At 50.1% G+C, this 17,665-nt stretch overlaps 1 protein-coding gene across 2 annotated transcripts in view; it reads right to left on the bottom strand.

Moving 5' to 3' along the window:
• ALPK3 (alpha kinase 3) overlaps nt 1-17,665 on the bottom strand; it is an 83,966-nt gene that overhangs the window by 65,950 nt on the left and 351 nt on the right. The gene's annotated exons all lie outside the window — the stretch shown is intronic.

Below are 17,665 nucleotides of genomic sequence, written 5' to 3'. Positions count from 1 at the left end.
GAGGCAGAGCCCCCATTTCAACATGAGCAAAAACGGGAACAGAACCCTTCAACTTGCAGGTCACTTGCTTTTGCAAATGGTTGCATAGAGACTTTTTACAACGTGGCAAACGAAGAGGTGACATTCCCTTGCACACAAGTGGTTAGCATCTGCACAAGACACTCTCACTACCTACGGTTAAAAGGTCACAACTTGAAAATAAGTTTGTGACTGGAAATTTTGTACCTTCCAAGCAGCCCCAAAGGTCCCGAAAGTAGGTGGGAGGAAATGTTTTCTGTTGTTCTCTTTGAGCATTTGACAGCACTCTGTGTAGAGTCCAGTTCCCTGGCTTTGCTGATGTCATTGGTACTAATCTCATGGATTAGCATGACAGATCCACACACAGGATTGCCAATTTTGTAATATTTTAAAACTGGGCACACACTAGCAAGAGTGCTGGAACCTCCCCCATGCCACCACCTCTTCCCCCAAGGCCCCACCGCTGTTCGCTCCTCTCCCCCCTGCTCTGGTTGCTCACTGCTTTTTCTCTTCTCTCCCCCACCCGGGTCAGAAGGGACTTGCCTGTGGAGCTGGGACTGGGAGCTGCAGCCACCGGATGCAGATAGAAGGTGGCCCAGCTGAGTAGGGGCTGGCACAGGTGAGGACCTGGCACCTCCCTGCCTCCCCTGTCCACAGTAACTGGACTTTGGGTGTCCAGTCAGTAGATCTGACCGGACCCTGTCAGGTCCCCTTTTCAACCAGAAAGTCTGGCTGAAAACCAGACACCTGGCCACCCTATCCCTGCAGGGCAAAACACAACAATTTTCCAGACCATGCTCTGAGGTGCGGGAGCTCATGTGGGAGCACCATCCATCAACGCAGACCTTTCTACATCTGCTCAGACCATTGACCCCACCAGAGACAGGCAAAGGGTAGCTGGTCCCTGTGGACAAACTAATCCCAGCTCCCTTGGACCAGAGCAGGTGAGCCCTATCCAGCTACTTAAAGAGGGCTGGTAGCAGGCCTCAGACAGGCTGAGCCCTGGGAAGGGAAAGCCACACCAGAGGGGAGCTAGTTATGGTGGGTCCTGGGGCAAAGGATGCAGGTAAGACTGTTTTCTCTTTGAAAACTTCTGTTAAAGAAACAAACCTCTTTGCCCAAGACAGGGCATAGCAGCGTATGCCTCGGAGCCAGGGAGAAGCCTAGTGCTGGTTAACGCAACCAATGCACTTTACAGGGGACTGCAGCTTCAGACTACTTGGAAGCAGAGGCAAATCCAGAAGGCAGCACCTCTCTCAATAAGTGCAGCAGGTAACATAGATGCTCTGGGAAATGCACTGGGTGAAGTGAGGTATTACTGACCATCACTTGGGATTAGGGTATCTGAGGAACATCTCTCCTCCAGCTGTGATCTAGGGTTTGCTCTCCAGGAAAGGTCCCACACTGGAACATTGTCTCTGCTGGGTCCACCAGAACCCCAAAGTTAGAAGGGCATATTGTGTCAAAGTCATAGCTTTGGAAACCATGTCTCTCAGCTATGTTACTAGCCCCACTCAGAATGCTTAGTCACACCAGTGTGGGCCTGTCAGTCTCCAGTGCCACAGGTTGCTTTGCTTGCCAATTCCTCTACAGGATGAGCAGGTTTGTTCACACACCTTGGGACTTGCTGCTCAGACGCCTCACAACACATACTCTGCAAGCCACACTTTCTCTCCCAGGGCAGCATGTGGGGACAGTAACTGTCCAGCCTATGTTAGAGGAGAGCACATTAATTTCCCCCACCCCCGCCACTCCCCACCACACAGATCCTTCCAAAATACCCAAACAGCTCACCCCTGAAAGCAGGGAACTCACATCTTATTACTTCTCTTCCCTGTCTCCTCCTCCCCCATTGATCATACAGAAGAGAGGTGCTTCAGGCTCCCCATTCTCCATGGCTTCCCCCAGAGCAGTTGTCCAGGGAAAGACTGCAGACCGCAGAAGCTGCACAGATGTGGAGTGTCCTCAAGCAGCACATCTGGGCTGCCCCTAGATGGAGCTGTTTCTCGGAAATGCGTGTTGCTAGGCAAAGATGCAGAACTAGGAAGACAGTGCTCCAGGACAGGGATGTGAAAGCATTTAGTCACTTTGAACTGGGATTCTGTGGCCCTTTGACCTTCCAGTCTTGGGTAGTTGGGAAGAGACTAGAAGATATTATTGGAGAAAGCGGGAAGTGCACAACAGTGGCTTTTTAAATCACATACAAGAAAGCAACATTAAAAATTGTTTTTTCAGGTTGTAAAGTAAATCACTCAGGAATTAGGAAGTGCCACAATTAAGGCTCCCTGTACAACCACAGCCCTTGTGAGTACGCATTATGGTACAGCCTAATTACACATTTTCTACAGAACCCCTCCCTCACTCCGTGCACAGGATGGACAGGGCTAAGGAAATGAATCTGCTCAGTTATTTGTTTTGATCTTTGACATGTAATGTGTGGCCACTGCTTTGTTTACTGAACCCTCTACGAGCTCTGCACAGAATATGGGATTGTCATCCATTGTGTCTTGGGCATTTCTGTGTTGTTGCTCATCACTGAAGGATCTGAGAAACTCAAATAATGGATGTAACTTCGATACCCATGTGAGGAGTAGGGGTCGGGGTCCTACAGACAGGACACTGGCACAGGCAGATTCAGGCCAAAATTTGAAAAACTCCACTAAGGCCTTTTCTCCACACAGATGCACCAATTTAACTAAGTTAAACCAATTTAAAGTATTTCCACACAAGAGGAACATCAGTTTCTAAACAGATTTAGTTCAATTGGTACAGTTTATGTTTAGACAAGGCCTAAGTTGGGTGCCTCAGTGACTGAGCACTTAAGCTGAGACACCTAGGGTCCTATTTTTCAGAGTACTGTAGGACTTTACAAAGCCCTCTACTGACATTAATTAATCCACAACACTCTGGCAGGAGGTGGGTAAGGACGATCTCCAAGTCACTTGCTCAAGGCCACAGAACAGGCCATTGACAGAGGAAAGATTCAAACTCAGGGTCTCCTGAGTTCCCTGGGGCAGATCCTCAGCTGATCCAAGTTGTCACAGATCCACTGATTTACATGAGGGTATGACAACTTATACCAGCTTCGGCTTACTCCTGCGTACCCTGCTGCCTGACTGCCCAGGGTGAGAGCATCTACAGTTCCCACGGATTTCAGTTGCAGTGGAGTGTTCAACTTCCGAAAATCAGGCCCCAGGTTTATTGAGTTGGGCACCCAAGTAGTGAGGCAACCAGTTATACCAATATTTTCCACAGTTGGTCATTAAGTGGCTTAACTAGCATCACATTCAAATTCTGTAACAGAGGAAGAGATGGAATTCAGTTTTTCTCTGTGGCATTCACCTGTCATAGCTACAAGACTATCCATTCTCCTCCTGCAATCTGTCTTGTGAACTACACACCTTCCAACTTCTGCAACAAATCAAGAAAGGGTCCTACAGATAACAGCCAACAGCCTCCTTCACTAAATAAACCGGATTCATCCCCTAAGCATCATCCACCCTATATAATGCAAGGATTTCTTGCCTATAAAGGTGGCGGGGGGGGGGGGAAGCCTTCTGTTATGTGCAACTGTAACACCTCCCAAATTTCAGTCCTCCTGCAAGCCAAGGAGGCTGAGCAATTGACAGCACTCCATTTTTATAAAAGATGACACTGGACATTGTGTGTCCGTGTGTGTGCGTGCGTGCACGCGCGCCACTCCCCAGTCACATTTTTTGCATAAGATTTTTGTTTTTAAGATGCAATTAATTGCACCGGGTATTTCTAAGTCCTCTGATCAAAAAGAATTTCCCCCTCCCTCCCAAAAATATCTGCCTTCACCTAGTCCCTGCCACTTAATTATTTAGTTAATGTCAGTGTTCTCCTTCCTGGTCAAGCCTGCATACTGGAATGGACAGAAGTTGGTGAGGGGATACCTGGATAGCTTGGCTCCACACATACATAGGCAGATACATACTATAGCTGGTTAGTGAGCTGCATGTGCTGCAGCAGACACAGCAAATCACTAACAATTTTCAGTCCTCAGTTCCCGCACAGTAGCTCATTTAAGCCACCTCTGAGAAAGGGGGTGGGTGTGTGTCATTGGCCCACAGGTCAGAAGATTGGAGTCGGGCCCACACAAAGTGAAGCTAGGATTTCATTCTCTCTGGTGGCAGAAGGTGGGATCTCCTGGATGATTACTTTAGTGCTAGACACTGTCGGATCTGTTTTACTGCCCTCTGACATAGGATACTGCTTGGCACATGCAAACGGTTTGGTTTAAGATTTCATTTGAACTTTTCTGCCGGCAAGGTTAACTCTACTGGAAACAGAAACATAGGATCAAAGAAATGTAGAGGTGGAAGGGACCTCTAGAGCCAGGAGCCAGATTGAACATTTTCTAATCTCTCTACTGTGCAGTAACTACCCTGGATTTTTTTTGAGAGACACAACGTGGGTGAGGTAATATCTTTTGCTGGAGCAACTTCTGTTGATGAGAGAGACAAGCTTTCAAGCCACACAGAGCTCTTCTTCAGCTCTTGGAAAGGTACCCCACAGGTCACAGCTAAATACAAGGTGGAACAGATTGTTTAGCATAAGTAGTTACCACATATTCTAAGACAATGGTTTGCAAACTGCGGGTCACATCACAGTACCGAGCTGCGGAATGTAACTCACTGGGTTGCAGCGGCTCTAGTCAGCACCGCCTACCTGGCCATTAAAAGTCCCGTCAGCGGTGCTGCCCAGCTAAGGCAGGCTAGTCCCTACCTTTTCTGACACCGCACTGCGCCACAGAAGAAGCCGCAGCAGGTCCAGCTCCTAGGCTCTGCACTGCCCCTGCCCCGAGCACCAGCTCTGCACTCCCATTGGCCAATTCCCGGCCAATGGGAGCTGGGGGAGGTGGTGCCTGCACGCCTCCACCTAGGAGCTGGACCTGCTGCTGGCTGCTTCCAGGGTGCAACATGGTCCCAGGACCGGCAGGAAGCCTGCCTTAGCACCCCTGCTGCACCACTGACCAGAAGCCGCCAGAGGAAAGCCCATGCCCCAATCCCCTGCCCCAGCCCATAGTCCCCCCCAAAACCAGAGCCCCTTCCTGCATCCCAAACCCCTCATTCCCAACCCCACCCCAGAGCCTGCACCCCCAGCCCAGAGCCCTGACCCCCCCTTGCACCCCAACCCCTGCCCAGAACCCCCTCCCACACCCTGAACTCTCATTCCTGGCCCCAACCCACAGCCCTGAGCCCCTCCCACATCCCAAACCCCTCATCCCCAGCTCCGTGGGGTCACAGGCATCAATAATTTTCTTCAACTGGGTCACCAGAAAATTTTTAAAACCACTTTTCTAAGGGATCATTCAAGGTAGAGTTGCCCATTAACACCTCTGCAGTCATAGCACAAGAGGAGGGGGTTAGTGGGTTACAGATTGTTGTAATAAGCCATAAATCTAGTATCTGTTAAGTCCAAGATCTTTAGTGTCCAGCAGAGTTATAAATTTAAGTTCCCAGGCTCATCTTTTGAAGTGTTGCAGGGGTTTCCTTTGAGGATGAGGACTGATAGAGTGAGTGCTTTGTGAAAAGTGTTCATCCACAAGCAATAAGGTATTTGTTTCTTATTTTCCTGTGTGAGTTCATTTGAGAGTGTAATGATTGTCTGTTTCACCCACACAGTGGTTATTGGAGCATTTAGTGCACTGGATGAGGTACACTACATGTGATATACATGTGTAGGATCCATGCATTGTGGTGGGTGTTGATCATTGTAGCAGTGGAGAGCTGTCTGAAGGTTTTGCATCTCTTCTAGTGCCACTTTGAGTGGGTGTGTCCTGGTCTGTGAGGAACTTGTTTCTGATGATGAACTTGCCACTTGGCGAGGCTGCGGGGTAGTTTGAAGGCCAGAAGTGAAGGCTCAGGAAAGATTTTTCAGGATGGGGGTCCCTCCATGGAGTATGGGTTGTAGCTGTTTGATGACACCCCACAGGGGTTCCAGTGTGGGGTGGTAGGGGTGTGCGGTCGGACAGGTTTTATTTCTGTATTGAAGCAGGTTCTCTCAGACTATTTAGGTAGGCTGACCAGATGTCCCATTTTTATAGGGACAGTCCCCTTTTTGGGGGCTTTTTCTTATATAGGCACCTATTATCCACCACCCCCTGTCCCATTTTTCACAGTTGGTATCTGGTCACCCTATATTTAGGTGGCCCGTTCCATGATGCAATCTACTTCTCTGGTGGAGTGTCCTTGTTTGGTGAAGTTGGTTTTAAATGTGCCAAGGTGTATATCCCAGACTCTCTCCTCATAGCACTTTCTGTAGTATCCGAGTACCTGGCTGTAGATAACCAATTTACTTGGTTGGTTTGCAGTAGTTACTGGATCTATGAAGGTAGCTGTGGTGATCCAGGAGTTTCCTTGTATATGGTTGGTGGTAGGATTCCATTGTTGAAGCTGATTATGGTGTCCAGGAAGTTGATGTTAGTGTGGGAGCATTCCAGAGAGTTTAATGGACAGGTGGTTGTTGAAGTTGTGGTGGAACTCTAAGGGAGTTTGATTTTGAGTTGATTTTGTTTGCATTTTAAGTTTAAGACCAAAAAACAATGAAGCTATCACATACATGTTGTAATCTTAGCCTGCTTTCAAGTATTTCCTGTAATAAAGTATCCCATTCCCTACCAGATATCATGCATCAGCATTTATGTCACAAGTGTGCTTACTGCTTCATGCATAGTGGTAATAATTAGTATGGGGCACTATTTTATCAGTAGAATACTGAGAGCTTTACAATATCTTTTTTAGTAGTATCACTCACCATTTTATGGACTGGAAAATAGATGCACAGATGGGTTAAGTGACTTGGCCAAGGTCACAAAGGGAGTGTCAGAATTAGGGCTCAATGAGTAGTAGCAGACATTTTCTGCAGAAATTATTTTCAATTCAAAGAGTGCATAGTGTTTGGTTTGCATCTGACAAGTCAAAGTTAAGTTTACTGCAAAGGCTGGAACAGACTCTTGACAGAACACTGCACTGCTACAGGAACTGCACATTTCAGAGACCATCCTATATCCCTCTGACAGACGGGAGAAGCCCAAGTGCAGGACATGTTAGAGGGATCATTCAGAGTCTGTGGCCATCACTTTATTATCATCCTAAAGGAAGACGAAAATTCACACACACAGGTTGAACAATGCTAGAAGAGAGATGCACAACCAATTAATAATACCTAGTTCTTATATAAAGCTTTTCATCACTAGATCTCAAAGAGCTTTATAAAGGAGGTCAATTTCAGTCTCTTCCCACAAACTGATTCTGGACCAGCTCACAGGTGCACAGCACTTGACCACTCAGGATGTAGCTAGTGGATATTGGCAGGTCTCTTCAGAAGAGGCCTGAAAATGCAGCCCAGCCATGGACTGGGGCCTCCTTGTGCTGGGCGCTACACAAACCCAGAATAAAAAGAGGTCTTTGCCTCAAAAAGCTACAATCTAGAGACTGTCTCATGAAGAGTTATTTATGCATTTGGAGTGACTAATGGTCCCGCTACCTTTCCGAGATTGGGACGCTGTCCAGACAACGTCAGCACACCGAAATCCCCACATCCCATAATAACAAGGATGTTAAGTCCTTCCTTGAGTTGGTTTCTTAGCAAATATTCATTGACAAAGCAAACTCCTGTAGGAGCTTACAAAAGCCAAACCATCCGAGAAGGAACTTCTATAAAATAAGGAAACGGAGCATGCTTTTCAGGAACTAACTGGATGCCTGTGTTCTCAGCCTGTTATATTACAGCCAGATTTTTCACCTTCACTTTATAGTATATACTGATGCAAGACATGTAGGTCTGGGAGCAATTCCTGGTCAGAAAAGCAGAGAATGTAGAGTACGTTCAGACTACCTGCCATATCGGCGGGTAGCGATCGATTTATCAGGGAATCGATATATCGCGGACGTGATATATCGATCCCCGAACGCGCTCCCCGTCAACTCCGGAACTCCACCGGAGCAAGCGGTGGTAGCGGAGTCGACAGGAGAGCCGTGGCCATCGATCCCGCGCCGCAAGGATGGGAGGTAAATCAGAATAAGATATGTCGACTTCAGCTACGGTATTCCCGTACCTGATGTTGCGTATCTTACATCGACACCCCCTCCAGTGTAGACCAGGCCTTAGAAATTCATTGCAAATGCTGGGTGATAGTAGCATCTCTCTGAGCTGGTCTACAGTGGAAAAGAAAGTTATCCAAGACAAGGTTAAGAGGGGCTAGATCCATAAAGGGACAATGCCAAGTGCCAACTCCTATGCACTCTGCCACCTACTGGTATTGTCTGCCCTGAGTTAGGTGCCCAGATTCCTCACACAATGCACAGAGAGAGTTTGTTTATTTCTACACTGCACACCACTGGTGGCAGCATGTAGAGCATGCATAGCTACCTGCTGCAGTGAAAAGCGGGCTGCATCCACACTGCAGCGTGTAGCTAGCTACACGCAGCAGTGAAAGGCTTTTGCAGGAGAGAAGCAACGGGGAGGGGTGGTGGGGAAAGGCTCTGGCAGTGGGACACTATACTTATAAAAATAGCAGTGTAGGCAGGGGAAGCAGTGCTTGGGCATGTGCTGAGCAGTGTAGGGTATGTAGCCTAAGGGTTCAGACGTGTCTTTAATCTCTTCGAACTAAGCACTGCCTCACCATCTACATTGCTATTTATACCCATGGTAGTTGGTGTGGTGTCTATGTACTCTACATGCCACTGTAAGGCTTGTGCAGTGTGGATGTACCCTTGGGCACCTTTCAGGAGCCAGCCAGAGGTGAAAGTAAGCCAGTATGCCCCGGTATGGCGTACCAGCAAGAGCTAGTGCACCATACCAAGGCGGATCAGCTTCCCCTGGCAGCAATTTAAAGGGCCTGGGGCTCCCAGCAGCAGCTGGGGCCCTGGGCCCTTTAAACTGCAGCCAGAGCCCTGCTGCCGGAGCCCTGGGGTAGCAGCGGCGGGGCTCGGGCAGTGATTTAAAGGGGCCAGGGTGCCTGCCACCGGCCTGGGCCCTTTAACTTGCCGCCAGATCACCGCCGCCGCTACCCCAGGGCTCCAGCAGCAGGGCTCCGGGGACCATTTAAAGGGCCCGGGGTGGTAGCAGCAGCTGGAGCCCCCGGCCCTTTAAAATCACTGCCGGAGTCCCTGGCTGCCGCTGCTACCCCGGGGCTCCGGCAGCAGGGCTCGGGTGGCAATTTAAAGAGCTCGGGGCTACCACTGCCGCTACCCTCCAGGGCCCTTTAAATCACCACCCGAGCCATGCTACTGGAGCCCTGGGGTAGCAGCAGAGGGGCTCTGGCTGTGATTTAAAGGGCATGGGGCTCCTGCTACTGCAGCGGAGCCCCAGGCCCTTTAAAGCTCCGCCATGGGCCGGGGGCCCCTCTGATGGCGATTTAAGTGCCCAGGGCTTTAAAGGCCCCGCCTCTTCCGGTAGAGAGCACGCCTCTTCCGGTTGAGGCCCCGCCCCCTCCTGAGGACTCCAGAGTACTGGTAAGTCCTTTAAGTTACTTTCACCCCTGGAGCCAGCACATTGACTGGGAATCTGTCTAAGCCAGCCAGGAGTGTCATGCAGAGAAAAGGGTTGGGGCTTCAGTCCCAGATGCACAAAGGTGCTTAAGTGCCTGCCTGACAGGCTGGAGGGAGACACCTATCTCTGTCCAGGATTCTTAGCCATGAACCCTCTCCTGCAGTAAGAAATCTCAGCCAGGTCAGCCCTTTCTCACAAACCAGAAAGGGGCACCTCACCCCGTGCTAGGGCACTCAGCTGGGATGTGGGAAACCCATATTCAAATCCCTGCTCTGGCTGATTTGGAGCAGGGACTGGAACTGGACTGTCCCACGTCCCAGGTGAGTGCCCTGACCAGTGGGCTACAGAGTCAAACTTTGTCTTGCGCTCACACAATGAATATTTATACAGAGTCCAACAGCTTCAACCAGAGAAACAGAGCACCACACCAAGATACCCAATAGCCTGGTAGTCAGGGTGCTCACCTGGGCGATAGGAGACCTGGGTCCAAATCAGCCAGGGCAGGGATTTGAATCTGGGTCCCACTGCCCAGGTGAGCACTCTAACCATTGAGCTACTGGATATTCTGGGGACACCCACCCACCCAAATATTCCCAACCTCTGAGGCCTGGTCCGGGTGTAGCCCTTCTTACTATTGCAAATCACTTGGCTTTGGCAATGAGCAAGTTAACTCCCAAATAAATACATTTCACCAGTTTTAAATGTGCTCCCTTTAAGTTTCCTGTGACACTCCCTTGTTCTTGTATTGTAAGAAAGGTCAGAGAATACACAGGTTATGTCTTCACTTATTCATCTCCTCTAAAGTAAGCAGTCCTTCACAATCTTTTCTCATGTAGAAGTCTGTATGCATCCAGGGCCGGCTCCAGGCATCAGCTGAGCAAGCTCGTGCTTGGGGCTGCAGATTCCAAGGGGCGGCATTCCAGCCGCCCTTTTTTTCCCCCCCTTTTTCTTTTTGGTTTGCCGCTCTGGCCGCCCTGTAGGGGGTGGCGGCACGGAGGAGGCAAACTCGGCAGGGCAGCCCGCGTCATTTCCTCCCAGCTGACTGGAGTGGCGCAGAACCCTCCCGGCATGCAGCGCGGCGAGAGGGGCCGCGTGGTGAGCGCCCCGCTGAAGCCCTGGCCGCCCCCCATTCTCTCTCTCCCCCCCGCTAGACCAGGTGCGCACTCCGCTGCACATCCGCAGCACAGGGAGTCCCCCTGCACCTTGGCTCCGGCCGCCCTGCAGGTTTTTCCGCCCCCCCTTGCCGCTCTGGCCGCCCCGTGGGTTCCCCCCCCCCCTTGCTGCTCTGCAGGTGTTTTGTGTGTGTGTGCGCGCACGCATGCTTTGCTGCTCCGGCCACCCTGCAGGTAGGTAGGTGTGTGTGCGCGCGCTTTGCCGCTCTGGCTGCCCCGCAGTTTTTTGTGGGGTTTTTTGCCGCTTGGGGCTGCAAAAAAGCCAGAGCCAGCCCTGTTTGCATCTAATCATTTTCACCACCTTACGCCCCTTCCAATTCTCTTGAGCGAGGGTGAGGAGAACTGCAAGCAGTGTTCCAGGTGTAAGGACACCACTGATTTACATACAATGGTATTGTATTGTCAGTGTTCTCTATCCCTTTCTTTAAAGCATAACATCTAGTTTGCTTTTTTAACTACACATCTACCCCGATATAACGCTGTCCTGGGGAGCCAAAAAAATCTTACCGCATTACAGGTGAAACCGGCAGATCAAAGCAAGTTCGGTATAACATGGAGCGCGCAGCCCCGCCCCCCTCAGAGCACTGCTTTACCGCTTTATATCCGAATTCTTGTTCTATTGGGTCGTGTTATATCGGGGTAGAGGTGTACCACCATGCAGTTACCAGAAGTTTTCCTTAACATTGCCACAGTGATGCCCAGGGAGATTGCCCGAGTGCCTACGGTTAATTTATAACCCAGAAGCGTAGATCAGTAATTCAAATATGCATTACCTAACTGTGTCAATATTGCATTCCATCTGCTATTTTGCTGTTCACTCACCTAACTTTTTAGGTCCTTCTGAAGTTCCTTAGTCTTATCTAGATTGGACAGCCACTATAAAAATGAAGAAATTAAGAATTCTGTATTCAGGTCTAGTTTTGGAGGGTGTGCAATATATCTGGCCTGAGGTCACACTGAATGATGAGAACAATAAATACTGAACAGCTAGCGACTCTGTGAGCACCATCTGTCCTGTGCACTGGGTGAGGCAGCAGTCTTGTGGAAATAACAGCATGTGATCATGTAATTAGAGACTGCATCATAACACAAACTGTGCAGAGTAGGGGGCCCAAGCAACCCTAATTCTGACACTTCCCAACTTTTGAGCTTGTGACTGTCCAACCTTCATGTTCTCTTGACTTTTCTGTATGGTAATTGGTAGATATTTACTGTCGCCAACCCCAGAATCCTTGGGGCACCATTAGCCTTTTGCCATACTGAAAACTGGCCATTGACCATGTCTCTTCACTAGAAAATAAGTGTGTTCTTAACTCATGTTAAAATCCCAGTGAACACAAGCAAGTCTGTGGTCTTCACATGAATTAAAGTTTACCTTTATGTGCTACTGTGTAAAAACTACCAATAGCTTTGTCTTCACTAAGAATTACCTCAAGTTAGCCATCTTGAGTTAGCTAGCACAGGTTACACACCTTTCTTCCTAGTGAAGAAAAGGCTTTAGTCCTATGTCAACATACCCCTTTTAGAGTAAAATTACAGTGAGATGATCGTACACACACTCCCTGTGAAATCTTAGTGGAGACAAGGAACAGGTAGTTAATTGACGTCAATACTGTCTCCCCCTCCACCCACAGGGGACCTTACCTACCTATACTGCAGTAAACTGAGGGCATGTCTTCACTAGCAACGTTAAAGCGCTGCTGCGGCTGGCTTGTGAAGTCGCGGCATAGTGCTGGAAGAGAGCTCTTCCAATATTAAAAAAAAAAAAAAAAAAAAAAAAAAAAAAACCACACACCACACCACTCACCCACCACCTCCACAAAGGGTGCAGCTCCCAGCCCTGGTGCACTGTCTACACTGGCGCTTTACAGCGCTGAAATTTGCAGCACTCAGGGGAAGTGTTTTTTCACACCCCTGAGCAAGAAAATTCCGGCACTGTAAAGTGCCAGTGTAGACAAGCCCAAATAGAGGACCTTGTCTCCATGAGGGATTTTACAGCAAAATTTTATTAGAGAATATTTAAAAAATAAACGATACAGAAAATTTGAAGCGTCAGTTACTGGTCATCGGGGGTAACATACAGAGTATAGGGGTATGTTGGTGTTTTGGGGTTGGGCAGCACACATGGTATATACAGACTGCAATGTCCCCAATGAGGGGTGGGTAACCGGTGGGCGGGATCAGGAAACAGTCGATAAGCAGTGAGGGTCTATCACCCATACGGGAAGTAGAGACAGTCATGGGTATAAGTAAGCGGGCTGGGTAATGGGGATGGGGTGACCCTCACGTGGTGGGATTCAGTTAGGTTTGGTGGGTTCAGGGCTCAGGGGATAAAGTCCAGCGGGGGGGGTGTGGGTGCACGAGGTCTCCCCGGCTCACTCTCGGTATTGGCGGTGGCCGGTGATGTGCTCGATGTAGATGTCCCAGGACCAACGGATAGTGTCCGAGACCATTAGGCGTCTCGTGAGCCGTGCGTAATGACGGCCCACCCCACAGGTCCTCAGCACGCATTCGTTACACGGGTCCCAGGCACCCAGGGCCCCAACAAGCAGAGCGTCGACGTGCACCTCGTAGCCCTTAGTCCGCAGGGTGTCAGCCAGGGGGGCGTATTTTTCGAGCTTGCGGGCTCGGGCTTCGCAGAAGGCCGGGGTCCTGTTCTCGAACGGAATCGTTATGTCAACCAGGATGATCTTTTTTCCCACCTCGTCCGTGACGACGATGTCTGGGCGCAGCAGGCTGTCGGTGCCAGGGACGGTGCAGTTGACAGTGATCTCTCCCAGACACGGGTTGATGGCCTTCACTAGACGGTCCTGGACGGTGTTGTGGCGTAGCTGCCAGGCTCTGGCATGGGGCTTGCAGCAGCATAGGACATGGGGCAGGGTTTCGTTGACGTACCCGCACTTCCTGCAGCGTTTGTCCCGGTTCCCGTGGCGGATGGCACCATTGAGCGGGACGCAATTCAGCCGGGCGCGGTGAATGAACCGCCAGTCGGCGAACCGGGTGAAGCTGCCTGTGGGGAGGAAGTGGTTGCTGGAGTCCCACTTGCTGGTTACTTCGAAGACTTTACCCTGGTCCGGCTTTTTCTTCAGGGCGTCCACGTAGAGCGCGTGGACGGCGGCCTTCAGGGATCTCTCCAGCACGCCTCTGGCTCCGGGGGTGACGATGATGTTGTCCTCCGTTCCGATCCGTGGTATCAGGACTCCCAGCTCCTGCCGTTCCTCGTTCCATTCCCAGCGGCAGCCCAGGCGCTTTCCCAGCCGGCGCGTGGCATTGCGGGCGCGGGTCCACAGCAAGGCGAAATCGCCCCTGTCCCGGGCGAAGTCGCCGTCCAGGGAACCGCTCAAGAAGGTGGCAACATCTCGGTCGGAGGGAGGTCTGCCGATTCGTTTCTTGGTGGCAGCGTGTAGGGCGGTCGTTGCAACGTTCTTCACCTTGGCGTCTGGGCAAGTCAGGAGGCGGAAGGCGTGCGTGAGGACCACGATGTCACAGAGGTCTCCCATACGGGGGACGCCGGCACCACCGTGCCTGTGCTTGATGTATACGAGTTCGTTGCTGGCTCTCCGGGGCAGGGACAGCCAGTTTTTGACCAGCTTCCGGATGACGTTGTCCGCCTTGTTGAGGGGCACCTTTGCCACGGCGGATCCCCTCAGGACGAAGGCGATGTGGGGGATCAGGAAGTGTTGAGGGCGTTGATCTTCCCAGCAGGGATGTGTCGATCTTGGCGGCGTCCTGCAGGATCTCCCTGATGGTGTCCTCAGAGGTCTGCCAGACGCGGAAGCCTGTCGGCGTGCCAAGGTGCTGGTACGCCTGCCCCTCCGCCAAAGGAACGACGGACTCGCCCTGGATGAGGAACTCCGTCATCAGTACCGAGTCCCTCTTGCTCCCGTCAACATGGAGGGGCGCACACTTCTTGGCATTGAAGCGGAGTCCCGTCCAGTCCGCGGCTCTAACTAACTATCTTAAAACAGCTTAACCTGTAAAACCACACCTTTGACAATGAAGGCCTATCACTAGTCTTCTTACTAGTGATTGTGAAGAACTGTCAAAGACTTTTTTCACAGTCCAAATACATTAGAGCAATCAGCTCTCCTTTATCCAGTAAAGATAAAGTTGAAAGAATTCTGTAGACTTTCCTTTATTTTAGTTATCACACCAACTCACGGATCTGTAATTCTCAGATCTCCCCTAATGCATTTTCTTCCCACATTACAGAATGAAAATATTATACCTATTTCTCTGGTATAGCAACTGTTTTAAATGATACTGCAAATATTTGGGAGCAGCTCAGCTGCTTCATTCTTAAATTCATTCAGAACTCTGGCATGTATTATCTGGTTTTGATAACCTGTTATTCTTCTATTTATGACTTTGTTCCAGCACCTCCTTTTGACACTTCATTCTCTTAGTACTGCTATTACCCAAAAAGTATAGGTTTGAGGTAGGTACCTCTAGCATCCTGTGTGGCAAAGACTGATGCCACTTGCATTTAGGTGGGATAAGAACAGTGCAGAGAAGACTTCTTCACTCCCTGTGAAGTATCTTCAAATTCTCACAAGCTCCCTGCTTCGAATGCATGAGTTGGTTTTATGTATAAAAAATTGCTCTTCAAATTCCCTCATCACCTAACTTCAACTTTTATTTTTACTCCTGTAAAATGTAGCGAACAATTACTTTCTTTCTAGTGAATTAAGACAATTGTTTGCCAAATTCTATTGGCCACTTCATAGCATTCACAGGTTGCAAAAATGAGATTTAATGCATAATTTGGCCTGCAGGATATTTATTACAGTCTGGACACATGAGAAGCAGAGAACCCAGTGTCTGTCTCAGAGCCCAGGCTTAGTTTGTAAGGATAACAAATGTTTTTACCTGTAAGCAGGGCAATTTTGAGGGTCATCGAGAGACAAATGACCAGAACGTCATGACACTTTTCACTCTTCTGAAAAGAGCATTTAAGGAGCAATTACTAGACACAACCAGATTTCCAACCCAGTGTCTAAGCTGCCATTTTTTGGCAAGACTCAAGACATTTCTAAAGAGCCAACTCCAGCAGTAGCTGCCTTTCACCTATGTACTGGAGCCCTCTCCCATGGTCTGTAGAGCAGGACACAGCTCTTTGATCACACTCATCTCCTCAGCCATGGGCAGCAGGCAGACCTCTATGCTCATTACTGTACATATGTACAACATTTGATACTGTGGATCACAGGTTACTATTATGCAACCTTAGGGACTTTTGTGGCATAGATGCATCATTCCACCATATAGTGGGCCCAAGCTACCCAAGGAATCGCCTCCTCTCCACAGAAGCCTTGCAAGAAAACTGCACCCCTCAAGTACAATGGAGCTGTCATAACAAGACTAGGGTGACCAGATAGCAAGTATGAAAAATCAGGACAGAGGGTGGTGGATAATTGGTGCCTATATAAGACAAAGCCCCAAATAGCGAGACTGTCCCTATAAAATCAGGACAGCTGGTCACCCTAAACAAGACAGATTCCAGAAAGCTGGAGGGAGAGCTTTGATCCAGATACAAATGCAAGCCTCCTGCTCCTTAGCTTTCCACTAACAATAAAACCAGACCACCACTCACAGGAGTTACCCCTCCCAACCGGAGACTGAAGCAGAGGGTGCAACAATGCACTGGTTTCTCTTCTCATAAAGAGCACAGATTCCAGAGTTATGTATATGAGGCAGATTGGGTACCTGAGTTTGCAAAGTCAGCCCTCAGTTTGTGTAAGCAGCTTGCCCAGTCACCCAGGAAATCTGTGACAGAGCTAGGATTGTCACACCAAATACAAGCTCATTCTTCCTCTCTTGAGGATTACTGCCAGCCAGTGCCCTCACAGCTCCGAAGTACAAAGCTATGTGTCGTTCCAAAGGACTATTCTACCATTCAGAAACAAGTGCCTCATTGGGACAATGCCTCTCCACGGTAGGCCCTAAAGTGTCATTCTTTTTATCTATGTATAAGTCATCCATCAAAGTATATTACTAGGTGCTCATACAAGAGTTACAACAAAGCTTCCCAAGTTCCACACAAACCCAGCAACTGTTTGCGGGTCAGAGGAGTGGGGAAAGGGACCCACTGTAGGTAGAAGTGAAACACTGGGCTTTTTGGCCTTTCTGCCATTACATTTCCCATTACAGATAAAAGGAGCATGCTACTGCTCTTCTGCTTCCTACAATATTCATTGCTATTGCCCACTGATGCCATTTGTGTTTCTGTGTTAGTTACTTGGGTGTAATACACAGTGTGAGCTCACCCGCACTTCAGTGCATACCTTGATAATAGCATTCCCTAGGGATAGTACCTAAACTGGCTGCCAGAATGCCTGGCAGTTACAGAAACACACCCAGGGAAATAAACTCACAAGGGGAGAGGTGAAATCACCCAACACCATACATAGGGCACACATGCATCAGACTGTCTGGATTACCCATTCCTACACATAGGCCCAGCGCTCTTCAGCTGGCTTTAGCCCCAATCCTGCACCTGGGACAGTTACCAATGGAACTTCCCTAGGGGGCAGGCTCCAACCCCTGGCTAGTCCGGGCTGGGCGGCCACAGGTGCCCTGGAAGAAACAAAGCACTGGAGTTTAGCCAGCACTGACCCTGGATCTGACACGCGGGTCTCCTCTAAGGGCGGCCCTCTCCACCGCGGGACCCTTGGCTGCTGCCCCACGGGCCAGGGACCGGACCGGCAGTGCCTCCACCCAGCGTCCTTCAGGCCCGAGCTGCGCCAAGCTGCAGCTGCGGGGCGCAAGGAGCTTCAGGACCAATGCCGAGGCCTCCCCCGCAGCCACAGCCCCCGCCTGCAGGGCCCTCGCTGCCCCCACCGGCCTGGCCTCCAGCCCCGCTCTTAGGCACTCCCAGCCCGGCCCCCAACCCCTTCCCCGGCCCCGCAGACACCCGCGGCCCGGCCCCCAGCCCCGCTCCGCAGCCCAGTCACTCG

The sequence above is a fragment of the Trachemys scripta genome, chromosome 10, assembly GCF_013100865.1.
Source record: "Trachemys scripta elegans isolate TJP31775 chromosome 10, CAS_Tse_1.0, whole genome shotgun sequence".
Classification (NCBI taxonomy): domain Eukaryota; kingdom Metazoa; phylum Chordata; order Testudines; family Emydidae; genus Trachemys; species Trachemys scripta.
The sequence above is the reverse complement of the archived record's forward strand: the minus strand, read 5'-3'. Positions and strand labels throughout refer to the sequence as shown.